This window comes from Pelobates fuscus, chromosome 6 (genome assembly GCF_036172605.1).
Source record: "Pelobates fuscus isolate aPelFus1 chromosome 6, aPelFus1.pri, whole genome shotgun sequence".
Lineage (NCBI taxonomy): Eukaryota > Metazoa > Chordata > Amphibia > Anura > Pelobatidae > Pelobates > Pelobates fuscus.
Window position 1 is genome coordinate 7,880,697 of NC_086322.1, and position 13,135 is coordinate 7,893,831.

Consider the following 13,135-nt stretch of genomic DNA (forward strand, 5'->3'; position numbering starts at 1 on the left):
TACTCAAGAGATATTGCTGAACATATTGGGCAGTGTTTGGCAGTGACACGTAACAGGATCTGTTAATTCATGCCTAAAGTACAATGTGTGTGACAAAGAAACAAAAAAAGATTACTATCCAAAAGTTTGACAAAGGCTGGTGGTAGAATTCAGTGCATGAAAAGTGTTAAAATACCACAATTTAAAATGCCCTGGGTTGTCTACTTTTCAAAAATATATGGTTTGATGGGGGTAAAATACATTGGCTCAAATGGGACATGGGCGCAGGTTGATTACATGTCAAAATTCCAAGTTGGGAAACTGATAAGCGCACCTGCCAAACGTGGCCTTTTAGCCCCCAAAGAACCCGACAAGCCTATGCATGGGTGGTATCACTGTATTCAGGAGATCTTGCTGAACACATATTGGGGTGTTGTTTGGCAGTGACACATAACAGGATCTGATAATTCAGGACTAAAGTACAAGGTGTGTGAAAAAAACTGAAAAAAAATGTACTAACTCAATGTTTGACAAAGCCTGGTGGTAGAATTAGTGCATGGAAAGTGTAAAAATTCCACCATGTGAAATACCCTAGGGTGTCTACTTTTCAAAAATATATGGTTTGATGGGGGTAAAATACATTGGCCGGCTTCAAAAATGTCCCAAATAGGACATGCATGCAGGTTGACTACATGTCAAAATTCCGAGCTGGGAAACTGATATGCGCACCTGCAAAATGTGGCCTTTTAGCCCCCAAACAACCCAAAACACCTATACATGGGGGGTATCCCTGTACTCGGGAGATGTTACTGAACACATGTTGGGGTGTTGTTTGGCAGTGACACATAACAGGATCTGTTAATTCATGCCTAAAGTACAATGTGTGTGAAAAAAACAGAAAAAAAATTACTAACTCAATGTTTGACAAAGCCTGGTGGTAGAATTAGTGCATGGAAAGTGTAAAAATTCCACCATGTGAAATACCCTAGGGTGTCTACTTTTCAAAAATATATGGTTTGATGGGGGTAAAATACATTGGCCGGCTTCAAAAATGTCCCAAATAGGACATGCATGCAGGTTGACTACATGTCAAAATTCCGAGCTGGGAAACTGATATGCGCACCTGCAAAATGTGGCCTTTTAGCCCCCAAACAACCCAAAACACCTATACATGGGGGGTATCCCTGTACTCGGGAGATGTTACTGAACACATATTGGGGTGTTGTTTGGCAGTGACACATAACAGGATCTGTTAATTCATGCCTAAAGTACAATGTGTGTGAAAAAAACAGAAAAAAAATTACTAACTCAATGTTTGACAAAGCCTGGTGGTAGAATTAGTGCATGGAAAGTGTAAAAATTCCACCATGTGAAATACCCTAGGGTGTCTACTTTTCAAAAATATATGGTTTGATGGGGGTAAAATACATTGGCCAGCTTCAAAAATGTCCCAAATAGGACATGCATGCAGGTTGACTACATGTCAAAATTCCGAGCTGGGAAACTGATATGCGCACCTGCAAAATGTGGCCTTTTAGCCCCCAAACAACCCAAAACACCTATACATGGGGGGTATCCCTGTACTCGGGAGATGTTACTGAACACATATTGGGGTGTTGTTTGGTAGTGACACCTAACAAAATCTGTGAATTTATACCTGAATTGCAATTTATGTGAAAAAAATAAAAAAAATAAACTACCTATGCAAAGTTTGACAAAGGTTTATGGTAAAATGGCTGCATAGAAAGTATCAAAATATTCTTAGATGAATACCCTGGGTTATCTAGTTTAAGAAAAATATATACATGTGGGGTGTTTTTTGGAGATTTATGACATAACAGTGGTACAATGTCACTATTGATACATTTGAAAAATGTAAATTTTGAAACCGCAATTTCCTACTTGTACTTATAGCCCTATAACTTGCAAATAAAAGCAAAAAAACACGTAAACATTGGGTGTTTTTAAACTAAGGACAAAATGTTTAATCTATTTAGCAGTTTGTTTCATTCGATTTTGTAGATCAGTAAAATATTTTTTAAGTAGAAGTCAAAAAACACGTTTTTTTGGGTTTTTTTCACCATATTTTACTATTTTTTTTAAAGTAAATGATATGAAATGATACAAATAATGGTATGTAAAGAAAGCCCTTCTTGTCCTGAAAAAAACAATATATAACTTGTATGGGAACAGTAAATGAGAGAGCGGAAAATTACAGCTAAACACAAACACCACAAAAGTGTTAAAATAGCTCTGGTCCTTAACGTACAAACATCGCAAAAACAGTCCGGTCCTGAAGGGGTTAAGAAATGAATGGAAATTTTAAGTCTTCCCCAGCAATTTGACCAGAAACAGACTCAACTTTGACAACTGTCAATATGATTTATCACCATCGTACATAAACCTCAACTGTTAATTTACCCATACAATGAAAATGATATTGGAAAAACAGATCCTATTGAGGAAATTTAAAATCCTCACTTCAAAACGAAAACTTTGTTTCTATTTTGAGAACACAAACGCTGTCTGGCGCGTTAGTCTGGCAATTTTTTTCCTAAAACCCAACTAATGTAATGGCTCGTTGGTCTAGGGGTATGATTCTCGCTTTGGGTGCGAGAGGTCCCGGGTTCAAATCCCGGACGAGCCCAAGCAATTGGTGTTTTTCTTTTGAAACACGTAGCTTCCAACTGTGTTTAATATAGTCAGCAAAAATCATTTGTAGCAAAACCCTTCAAGTGCTCCACAGAGAAGATGTTGGCATGCCACCATCAATATATATATTTCCTGGTGCTTCTGATATCACCTTTCAAAGCTAACATCTTATATTAATACAAGTTTAGCTTTTACTTAGAATTGTATGAGAGAAATCATAAAAAATGTGTTGTTTTCATTATCAACCATTTAAAATCAATGGTTTATCGTAAGTCATTAATGCAAGTCCTAACTGCTCAGATGACGCTTTTAAGACTGCAAAGTCTTTCTTAAGACTGCAAAATCTTTGTTAACAACAAACAAAGGGGAAAAAAATATATGTTTTGACATACAGAATTCTATTTTTATTCATATTTAGACATGTGCAAATATGTGTTGGAGAGGGTAGGTTTGAATCAAATTCCTTCCAGTACACGCCTGAATGTATCGATGAATAAAACTGTGAAGGTAAATTCAAGGCAGTCGTTACGTTCGGCTGTGGATTCAAGTCATGGAACCAGGCCAACCTCCCCAAACATTATTTTGCACAAGACTATTTATAATTAATTTCTCCTCTGCACATCTTTACTTTATTTTCAACATGGTGATAGCATGCAGAATATGAGAAAGAAAGTTGAATCCTTCATGTGCTTTTCCAACATATATTTGAACCACAAATTTCTCCTAAACCAACAAAGCCCTCATAAACAATTAAGAAATGAATGGAAATTTTAAGTCTTCCCCAGCAATTTGACCAGAAACAGACTCAACTTTGACAACTGTCAATATGATTTATCACCATCGTACATAAACCTCAACTGTTAATTTACCCATACAATGAAAATGATATTGGAAAAACAGATCCTATTGAGGAAATTTAAAATCCTCACTTCAAAACGAAAACTTTGTTTCTATTTTGAGAACACAAACGCTGTCTGGCGCGTTAGTCTGGCAATTTTTTTCCTAAAACCCAACTAATGTAATGTCTCGTTGGTCTAGGGGTATGATTCTCGCTTTGGGTGCGAGAGGTCCCGGGTTCAAATCCCGGACGAGCCCAAGCAATTGGTGTTTTTCTTTTGAAACACGTAGCTTCCAACTGTGTTTAATATAGTCAGCAAAAATCATTTGTAGCAAAACCCTTCAAGTGCTCCACAGAGAAGATGTTGGCATGCCACCATCAATATATATATTTCCTGGTGCTTCTGATATCACCTTTCAAAGCTAACATCTTATATTAATACAAGTTTAGCTTTTACTTAGAATTGTATGAGAGAAATCATAAAAAATGTGTTGTTTTCATTATCAACCATTTAAAATCAATGGTTTATCGTAAGTCATTAATGCAAGTCCTAACTGCTCAGATGACGCTTTTAAGACTGCAAAGTCTTTCTTAAGACTGCAAAATCTTTGTTAACAACAAACAAAGGGGAAAAAAATATATGTTTTGACATACGGAATTCTATTTTTATTCATACTTAGACATGTGCAAATATGTGTTGGAGAGGGTAGGTTTGAATCAAATTCCTTCCAGTACACGCCTGAATGTATCGATGAATAAAACTGTGAAGGTAAATTCAAGGCAGTCGTTACGTTAGGCTGTGGATTCAAGTTATGGAACCAGGCCAACCTCCCCAAACATTATTTTGCACAAGACTATTTATAATTAATTTCTCCTCTGCACATCTTTACTTTATTTTCAACATGGTGATAGCATGCAGAATATGAGAAAGAAAGTTGAATCCTTCATGTGCTTTTCCAACATATATTTGAACCACAAATTTCTCCTAAACCAACAAAGCCCTCATAAACAATTAAGAAATGAATGGAAATTTTAAGTCTTCCCCAGCAATTTGACCAGAAACAGACTCAACTTTGACAACTGTCAATATGATTTATCACCATCGTACATAAACCTCAACTGTTAATTTACCCATACAATGAAAATGATATTGGAAAAACAGATCCTATTGAGGAAATTTAAAATCCTCACTTCAAAACGAAAACTTTGTTTCTATTTTGAGAACACAAACGCTGTCTGGCGCGTTAGTCTGGCAATTTTTTTCCTAAAACCCAACTAATGTAATGGCTCGTTGGTCTAGGGGTATGATTCTCGCTTTGGGTGCGAGAGGTCCCGGGTTCAAATCCCGGACGAGCCCAAGCAATTGGTGTTTTTCTTTTGAAACACGTAGCTTCCAACTGTGTTTAATATAGTCAGCAAAAATCATTTGTAGCAAAACCCTTCAAGTGCTCCACAGAGAAGATGTTGGCATGCCACCATCAATATATATATTTCCTGGTGCTTCTGATATCACCTTTCAAAGCTAACATCTTATATTAATACAAGTTTAGCTTTTACTTAGAATTGTATGAGAGAAATCATAAAAAATGTGTTGTTTTCATTATCAACCATTTAAAATCAATGGTTTATCGTAAGTCATTAATGCAAGTCCTAACTGCTCAGATGACGCTTTTAAGACTGCAAAGTCTTTCTTAAGACTGCAAAATCTTTGTTAACAACAAACAAAGGGGAAAAAAATATATGTTTTGACATACGGAATTCTATTTTTATTCATACTTAGACATGTGCAAATATGTGTTGGAGAGGGTAGGTTTGAATCAAATTCCTTCCAGTACACGCCTGAATGTATCGATGAATAAAACTGTGAAGGTAAATTCAAGGCAGTCGTTACGTTCGGCTGTGGATTCAAGTTATGGAACCAGGCCAACCTCCCCAAACATTATTTTGCACAAGACTATTTATAATTAATTTCTCCTCTGCACATCTTTACTTTATTTTCAACATGGTGATAGCATGCAGAATATGAGAAAGAAAGTTGAATCCTTCATGTGCTTTTCCAACATATATTTGAACCACAAATTTCTCCTAAACCAACAAAGCCCTCATAAACAATTAAGAAATGAATGGAAATTTTAAGTCTTCCCCAGCAATTTGACCAGAAACAGACTCAACTTTGACAACTGTCAATATGATTTATCACCATCGTACATAAACCTCAACTGTTAATTTACCCATACAATGAAAATGATATAGGAAAAACAGATCCTATTGAGGAAATTTAAAATCCTCACTTCAAAACGAAAACTTTGTTTCTATTTTGAGAACACAAACGCTGTCTGGCGCGTTAGTCTGGCAATTTTTTTCCTAAAACCCAACTAATGTAATGGCTCGTTGGTCTAGGGGTATGATTCTCGCTTTGGGTGCGAGAGGTCCCGGGTTCAAATCCCGGACGAGCCCAAGCAATTGGTGTTTTTCTTTTGAAACACGTAGCTTCCAACTGTGTTTAATATAGTCAGCAAAAATCATTTGTAGCAAAACCCTTCAAGTGCTCCACAGAGAAGATGTTGGCATGCCACCATCAATATATATATTTCCTGGTGCTTCTGATATCACCTTTCAAAGCTAACATCTTATATTAATACAAGTTTAGCTTTTACTTAGAATTGTATGAGAGAAATCATAAAAAATGTGTTGTTTTCATTATCAACCATTTAAAATCAATGGTTTATCGTAAGTCATTAATGCAAGTCCTAACTGCTCAGATGACGCTTTTAAGACTGCAAAGTCTTTCTTAAGACTGCAAAATCTTTGTTAACAACAAACAAAGGGGAAAAAAATATATGTTTTGACATACGGAATTCTATTTTTATTCATATTTAGACATGTGCAAATATGTGTTGGAGAGGGTAGGTTTGAATCAAATTCCTTCCAGTACACGCCTGAATGTATCGATGAATAAAACTGTGAAGGTAAATTCAAGGCAGTCGTTACGTTCGGCTGTGGATTCAAGTCATGGAACCAGGCCAACCTCCCCAAACATTATTTTGCACAAGACTATTTATAATTAATTTCTCCTCTGCACATCTTTACTTTATTTTCAACATGGTGATAGCATGCAGAATATGAGAAAGAAAGTTGAATCCTTCATGTGCTTTTCCAACATATATTTGAACCACAAATTTCTCCTAAACCAACAAAGCCCTCATAAACAATTAAGAAATGAATGGAAATTTTAAGTCTTCCCCAGCAATTTGACCAGAAACAGACTCAACTTTGACAACTGTCAATATGATTTATCACCATCGTACATAAACCTCAACTGTTAATTTACCCATACAATGAAAATGATATTGGAAAAACAGATCCTATTGAGGAAATTTAAAATCCTCACTTCAAAACGAAAACTTTGTTTCTATTTTGAGAACACAAACGCTGTCTGGCGCGTTAGTCTGGCAATTTTTTTCCTAAAACCCAACTAATGTAATGGCTCGTTGGTCTAGGGGTATGATTCTCGCTTTGGGTGCGAGAGGTCCCGGGTTCAAATCCCGGACGAGCCCAAGCAATTGGTGTTTTTCTTTTGAAACACGTAGCTTCCAACTGTGTTTAATATAGTCAGCAAAAATCATTTGTAGCAAAACCCTTCAAGTGCTCCACAGAGAAGATGTTGGCATGCCACCATCAATATATATATTTCCTGGTGCTTCTGATATCACCTTTCAAAGCTAACATCTTATATTAATACAAGTTTAGCTTTTACTTAGAATTGTATGAGAGAAATCATAAAAAATGTGTTGTTTTCATTATCAACCATTTAAAATCAATGGTTTATCGTAAGTCATTAATGCAAGTCCTAACTGCTCAGATGACGCTTTTAAGACTGCAAAGTCTTTCTTAAGACTGCAAAATCTTTGTTAACAACAAACAAAGGGGAAAAAAATATATGTTTTGACATACGGAATTCTATTTTTATTCATACTTAGACATGTGCAAATATGTGTTGGAGAGGGTAGGTTTGAATCAAATTCCTTCCAGTACACGCCTGAATGTATCGATGAATAAAACTGTGAAGGTAAATTCAAGGCAGTCGTTACGTTAGGCTGTGGATTCAAGTTATGGAACCAGGCCAACCTCCCCAAACATTATTTTGCACAAGACTATTTATAATTAATTTCTCCTCTGCACATCTTTACTTTATTTTCAACATGGTGATAGCATGCAGAATATGAGAAAGAAAGTTGAATCCTTCATGTGCTTTTCCAACATATATTTGAACCACAAATTTCTCCTAAACCAACAAAGCCCTCATAAACAATTAAGAAATGAATGGAAATTTTAAGTCTTCCCCAGCAATTTGACCAGAAACAGACTCAACTTTGACAACTGTCAATATGATTTATCACCATCGTACATAAACCTCAACTGTTAATTTACCCATACAATGAAAATGATATTGGAAAAACAGATCCTATTGAGGAAATTTAAAATCCTCACTTCAAAACGAAAACTTTGTTTCTATTTTGAGAACACAAACGCTGTCTGGCGCGTTAGTCTGGCAATTTTTTTCCTAAAACCCAACTAATGTAATGGCTCGTTGGTCTAGGGGTATGATTCTCGCTTTGGGTGCGAGAGGTCCCGGGTTTAAATCCCGGACGAGCCCAAGCAATTGGTGTTTTTCTTTTGAAACACGTAGCTTCCAACTGTGTTTAATATAGTCAGCAAAAATCATTTGTAGCAAAACCCTTCAAGTGCTCCACAGAGAAGATGTTGGCATGCCACCATCAATATATATATTTCCTGGTGCTTCTGATATCACCTTTCAAAGCTAACATCTTATATTAATACAAGTTTAGCTTTTACTTAGAATTGTATGAGAGAAATCATAAAAAATGTGTTGTTTTCATTATCAACCATTTAAAATCAATGGTTTATCGTAAGTCATTAATGCAAGTCCTAACTGCTCAGATGACGCTTTTAAGACTGCAAAGTCTTTCTTAAGACTGCAAAATCTTTGTTAACAACAAACAAAGGGGAAAAAAATATATGTTTTGACATACGGAATTCTATTTTTATTCATACTTAGACATGTGCAAATATGTGTTGGAGAGGGTAGGTTTGAATCAAATTCCTTCCAGTACACGCCTGAATGTATCGATGAATAAAACTGTGAAGGTAAATTCAAGGCAGTCGTTACGTTCGGCTGTGGATTCAAGTTATGGAACCAGGCCAACCTCCCCAAACATTATTTTGCACAAGACTATTTATAATTAATTTCTCCTCTGCACATCTTTACTTTATTTTCAACATGGTGATAGCATGCAGAATATGAGAAAGAAAGTTGAATCCTTCATGTGCTTTTCCAACATATATTTGAACCACAAATTTCTCCTAAACCAACAAAGCCCTCATAAACAATTAAGAAATGAATGGAAATTTTAAGTCTTCCCCAGCAATTTGACCAGAAACAGACTCAACTTTGACAACTGTCAATATGATTTATCACCATCGTACATAAACCTCAACTGTTAATTTACCCATACAATGAAAATGATATAGGAAAAACAGATCCTATTGAGGAAATTTAAAATCCTCACTTCAAAACGAAAACTTTGTTTCTATTTTGAGAACACAAACGCTGTCTGGCGCGTTAGTCTGGCAATTTTTTTCCTAAAACCCAACTAATGTAATGGCTCGTTGGTCTAGGGTTATGATTCTCGCTTTGGGTGCGAGAGGTCCCGGGTTCAAATCCCGGACGAGCCCAAGCAATTGGTGTTTTTCTTTTGAAACACGTAGCTTCCAACTGTGTTTAATATAGTCAGCAAAAATCATTTGTAGCAAAACCCTTCAAGTGCTCCACAGAGAAGATGTTGGCATGCCACCATCAATATATATATTTCCTGGTGCTTCTGATATCACCTTTCAAAGCTAACATCTTATATTAATACAAGTTTAGCTTTTACTTAGAATTGTATGAGAGAAATCATAAAAAATGTGTTGTTTTCATTATCAACCATTTAAAATCAATGGTTTATCGTAAGTCATTAATGCAAGTCCTAACTGCTCAGATGACGCTTTTAAGACTGCAAAGTCTTTCTTAAGACTGCAAAATCTTTGTTAACAACAAACAAAGGGGAAAAAAATATATGTTTTGACATACGGAATTCTATTTTTATTCATATTTAGACATGTGCAAATATGTGTTGGAGAGGGTAGGTTTGAATCAAATTCCTTCCAGTACACGCCTGAATGTATCGATGAATAAAACTGTGAAGGTAAATTCAAGGCAGTCGTTACGTTCGGCTGTGGATTCAAGTCATGGAACCAGGCCAACCTCCCCAAACATTATTTTGCACAAGACTATTTATAATTAATTTCTCCTCTGCACATCTTTACTTTATTTTCAACATGGTGATAGCATGCAGAATATGAGAAAGAAAGTTGAATCCTTCATGTGCTTTTCCAACATATATTTGAACCACAAATTTCTCCTAAACCAACAAAGCCCTCATAAACAATTAAGAAATGAATGGAAATTTTAAGTCTTCCCCAGCAATTTGACCAGAAACAGACTCAACTTTGACAACTGTCAATATGATTTATCACCATCGTACATAAACCTCAACTGTTAATTTACCCATACAATGAAAATGATATTGGAAAAACAGATCCTATTGAGGAAATTTAAAATCCTCACTTCAAAACGAAAACTTTGTTTCTATTTTGAGAACACAAACGCTGTCTGGCGCGTTAGTCTGGCAATTTTTTTCCTAAAACCCAACTAATGTAATGGCTCGTTGGTCTAGGGGTATGATTCTCGCTTTGGGTGCGAGAGGTCCCGGGTTCAAATCCCGGACGAGCCCAAGCAATTGGTGTTTTTCTTTTGAAACACGTAGCTTCCAACTGTGTTTAATATAGTCAGCAAAAATCATTTGTAGCAAAACCCTTCAAGTGCTCCACAGAGAAGATGTTGGCATGCCACCATCAATATATATATTTCCTGGTGCTTCTGATATCACCTTTCAAAGCTAACATCTTATATTAATACAAGTTTAGCTTTTACTTAGAATTGTATGAGAGAAATCATAAAAAATGTGTTGTTTTCATTATCAACCATTTAAAATCAATGGTTTATCGTAAGTCATTAATGCAAGTCCTAACTGCTCAGATGACGCTTTTAAGACTGCAAAGTCTTTCTTAAGACTGCAAAATCTTTGTTAACAACAAACAAAGGGGAAAAAAATATATGTTTTTACATACGGAATTCTATTTTTATTCATACTTAGACATGTGCAAATATGTGTTGGAGAGGGTAGGTTTGAATCAAATTCCTTCCAGTACACGCCTGAATGTATCGATGAATAAAACTGTGAAGGTAAATTCAAGGCAGTCGTTACGTTCGGCTGTGGATTCAAGTTATGGAACCAGGCCAACCTCCCCAAACATTATTTTGCACAAGACTATTTATAATTAATTTCTCCTCTGCACATCTTTACTTTATTTTCAACATGGTGATAGCATGCAGAATATGAGAAAGAAAGTTGAATCCTTCATGTGCTTTTCCAACATATATTTGAACCACAAATTTCTCCTAAACCAACAAAGCCCTCATAAACAATTAAGAAATGAATGGAAATTTTAAGTCTTCCCCAGCAATTTGACCAGAAACAGACTCAACTTTGACAACTGTCAATATGATTTATCACCATCGTACATAAACCTCAACTGTTAATTTACCCATACAATGAAAATGATATAGGAAAAACAGATCCTATTGAGGAAATTTAAAATCCTCACTTCAAAACGAAAACTTTGTTTCTATTTTGAGAACACAAACGCTGTCTGGCGCGTTAGTCTGGCAATTTTTTTCCTAAAACCCAACTAATGTAATGGCTCGTTGGTCTAGGGGTATGATTCTCGCTTTGGGTGCGAGAGGTCCCGGGTTCAAATCCCGGACGAGCCCAAGCAATTGGTGTTTTTTTTTGAAACACGTAGCTTCCAACTGTGTTTAATATAGTCAGCAAAAATCATTTGTAGCAAAACCCTTCAAGTGCTCCACAGAGAAGATGTTGGCATGCCACCATCAATATATATATTTCCTGGTGCTTCTGATATCACCTTTCAAAGCTAACATCTTATATTAATACAAGTTTAGCTTTTACTTAGAATTGTATGAGAGAAATCATAAAAAATGTGTTGTTTTCATTATCAACCATTTAAAATCAATGGTTTATCGTAAGTCATTAATGCAAGTCCTAACTGCTCAGATGACGCTTTTAAGACTGCAAAGTCTTTCTTAAGACTGCAAAATCTTTGTTAACAACAAACAAAGGGGAAAAAAATATATGTTTTGACATACGGAATTCTATTTTTATTCATACTTAGACATGTGCAAATATGTGTTGGAGAGGGTAGGTTTGAATCAAATTCCTTCCAGTACACGCCTGAATGTATCGATGAATAAAACTGTGAAGGTAAATTCAAGGCAGTCGTTACGTTCGGCTGTGGATTCAAGTTATGGAACCAGGCCAACCTCCCCAAACATTATTTTGCACAAGACTATTTATAATTAATTTCTCCTCTGCACATCTTTACTTTATTTTCAACATGGTGATAGCATGCAGAATATGAGAAAGAAAGTTGAATCCTTCATGTGCTTTTCCAACATATATTTGAACCACAAATTTCTCCTAAACCAACAAAGCCCTCATAAACAATTAAGAAATGAATGGAAATTTTAAGTCTTCCCCAGCAATTTGACCAGAAACAGACTCAACTTTGACAACTGTCAATATGATTTATCACCATCGTACATAAACCTCAACTGTTAATTTACCCATACAATGAAAATGATATAGGAAAAACAGATCCTATTGAGGAAATTTAAAATCCTCACTTCAAAACGAAAACTTTGTTTCTATTTTGAGAACACAAACGCTGTCTGGCGCGTTAGTCTGGCAATTTTTTTCCTAAAACCCAACTAATGTAATGGCTCGTTGGTCTAGGGGTATGATTCTCGCTTTGGGTGCGAGAGGTCCCGGGTTCAAATCCCGGACGAGCCCAAGCAATTGGTGTTTTTCTTTTGAAACACGTAGCTTCCAACTGTGTTTAATATAGTCAGCAAAAATCATTTGTAGCAAAACCCTTCAAGTGCTCCACAGAGAAGATGTTGGCATGCCACCATCAATATATATATTTCCTGGTGCTTCTGATATCACCTTTCAAAGCTAACATCTTATATTAATACAAGTTTAGCTTTTACTTAGAATTGTATGAGAGAAATCATAAAAAATGTGTTGTTTTCATTATCAACCATTTAAAATCAATGGTTTATCGTAAGTCATTAATGCAAGTCCTAACTGCTCAGATGACGCTTTTAAGACTGCAAAGTCTTTCTTAAGACTGCAAAATCTTTGTTAACAACAAACAAAGGGGAAAAAAATATATGTTTTGACATACGGAATTCTATTTTTATTCATACTTAGACATGTGCAAATATGTGTTGGAGAGGGTAGGTTTGAATCAAATTCCTTCCAGTACACGCCTGAATGTATCGATGAATAAAACTGTGAAGGTAAATTCAAGGCAGTCGTTACGTTCGGCTGTGGATTCAAGTTATGGAACCAGGCCAACCTCCCCAAACATTATTTTGCACAAGACTATTTATAATTA

General features: G+C 35.8%; 7 non-coding genes across 7 annotated transcripts; all 7 read left to right on the top strand.

Annotated features, from left to right (window-relative positions):
* The first annotated feature begins 2,554 nt into the window (after positions 1 to 2,554).
* TRNAP-UGG (transfer RNA proline (anticodon UGG)) lies at positions 2,555 to 2,626 on the top strand. The gene has a single exon. It is a non-coding gene; the product is annotated as a tRNA-Pro (tRNA).
* A 2,128-nt stretch (positions 2,627 to 4,754) lies between these two features.
* TRNAP-UGG (transfer RNA proline (anticodon UGG)) lies at positions 4,755 to 4,826 on the top strand. Its single transcript has one exon. It is a non-coding gene; the product is annotated as a tRNA-Pro (tRNA).
* Positions 4,827 to 5,854: 1,028 nt separating this feature from the next.
* TRNAP-UGG (transfer RNA proline (anticodon UGG)) lies at positions 5,855 to 5,926 on the top strand. The gene has a single exon. It is a non-coding gene; the product is annotated as a tRNA-Pro (tRNA).
* Positions 5,927 to 6,954: 1,028 nt separating this feature from the next.
* Positions 6,955 to 7,026, top strand: TRNAP-UGG (transfer RNA proline (anticodon UGG)). The gene has a single exon. It is a non-coding gene; the product is annotated as a tRNA-Pro (tRNA).
* Positions 7,027 to 10,254: 3,228 nt separating this feature from the next.
* Positions 10,255 to 10,326, top strand: TRNAP-UGG (transfer RNA proline (anticodon UGG)). Its single transcript has one exon. It is a non-coding gene; the product is annotated as a tRNA-Pro (tRNA).
* A 1,028-nt stretch (positions 10,327 to 11,354) lies between these two features.
* On the top strand, positions 11,355 to 11,426 carry TRNAP-UGG (transfer RNA proline (anticodon UGG)). The gene has a single exon. It is a non-coding gene; the product is annotated as a tRNA-Pro (tRNA).
* Positions 11,427 to 12,453: 1,027 nt separating this feature from the next.
* Positions 12,454 to 12,525, top strand: TRNAP-UGG (transfer RNA proline (anticodon UGG)). The gene has a single exon. It is a non-coding gene; the product is annotated as a tRNA-Pro (tRNA).
* Positions 12,526 to 13,135: the final 610 nt, after the last annotated feature.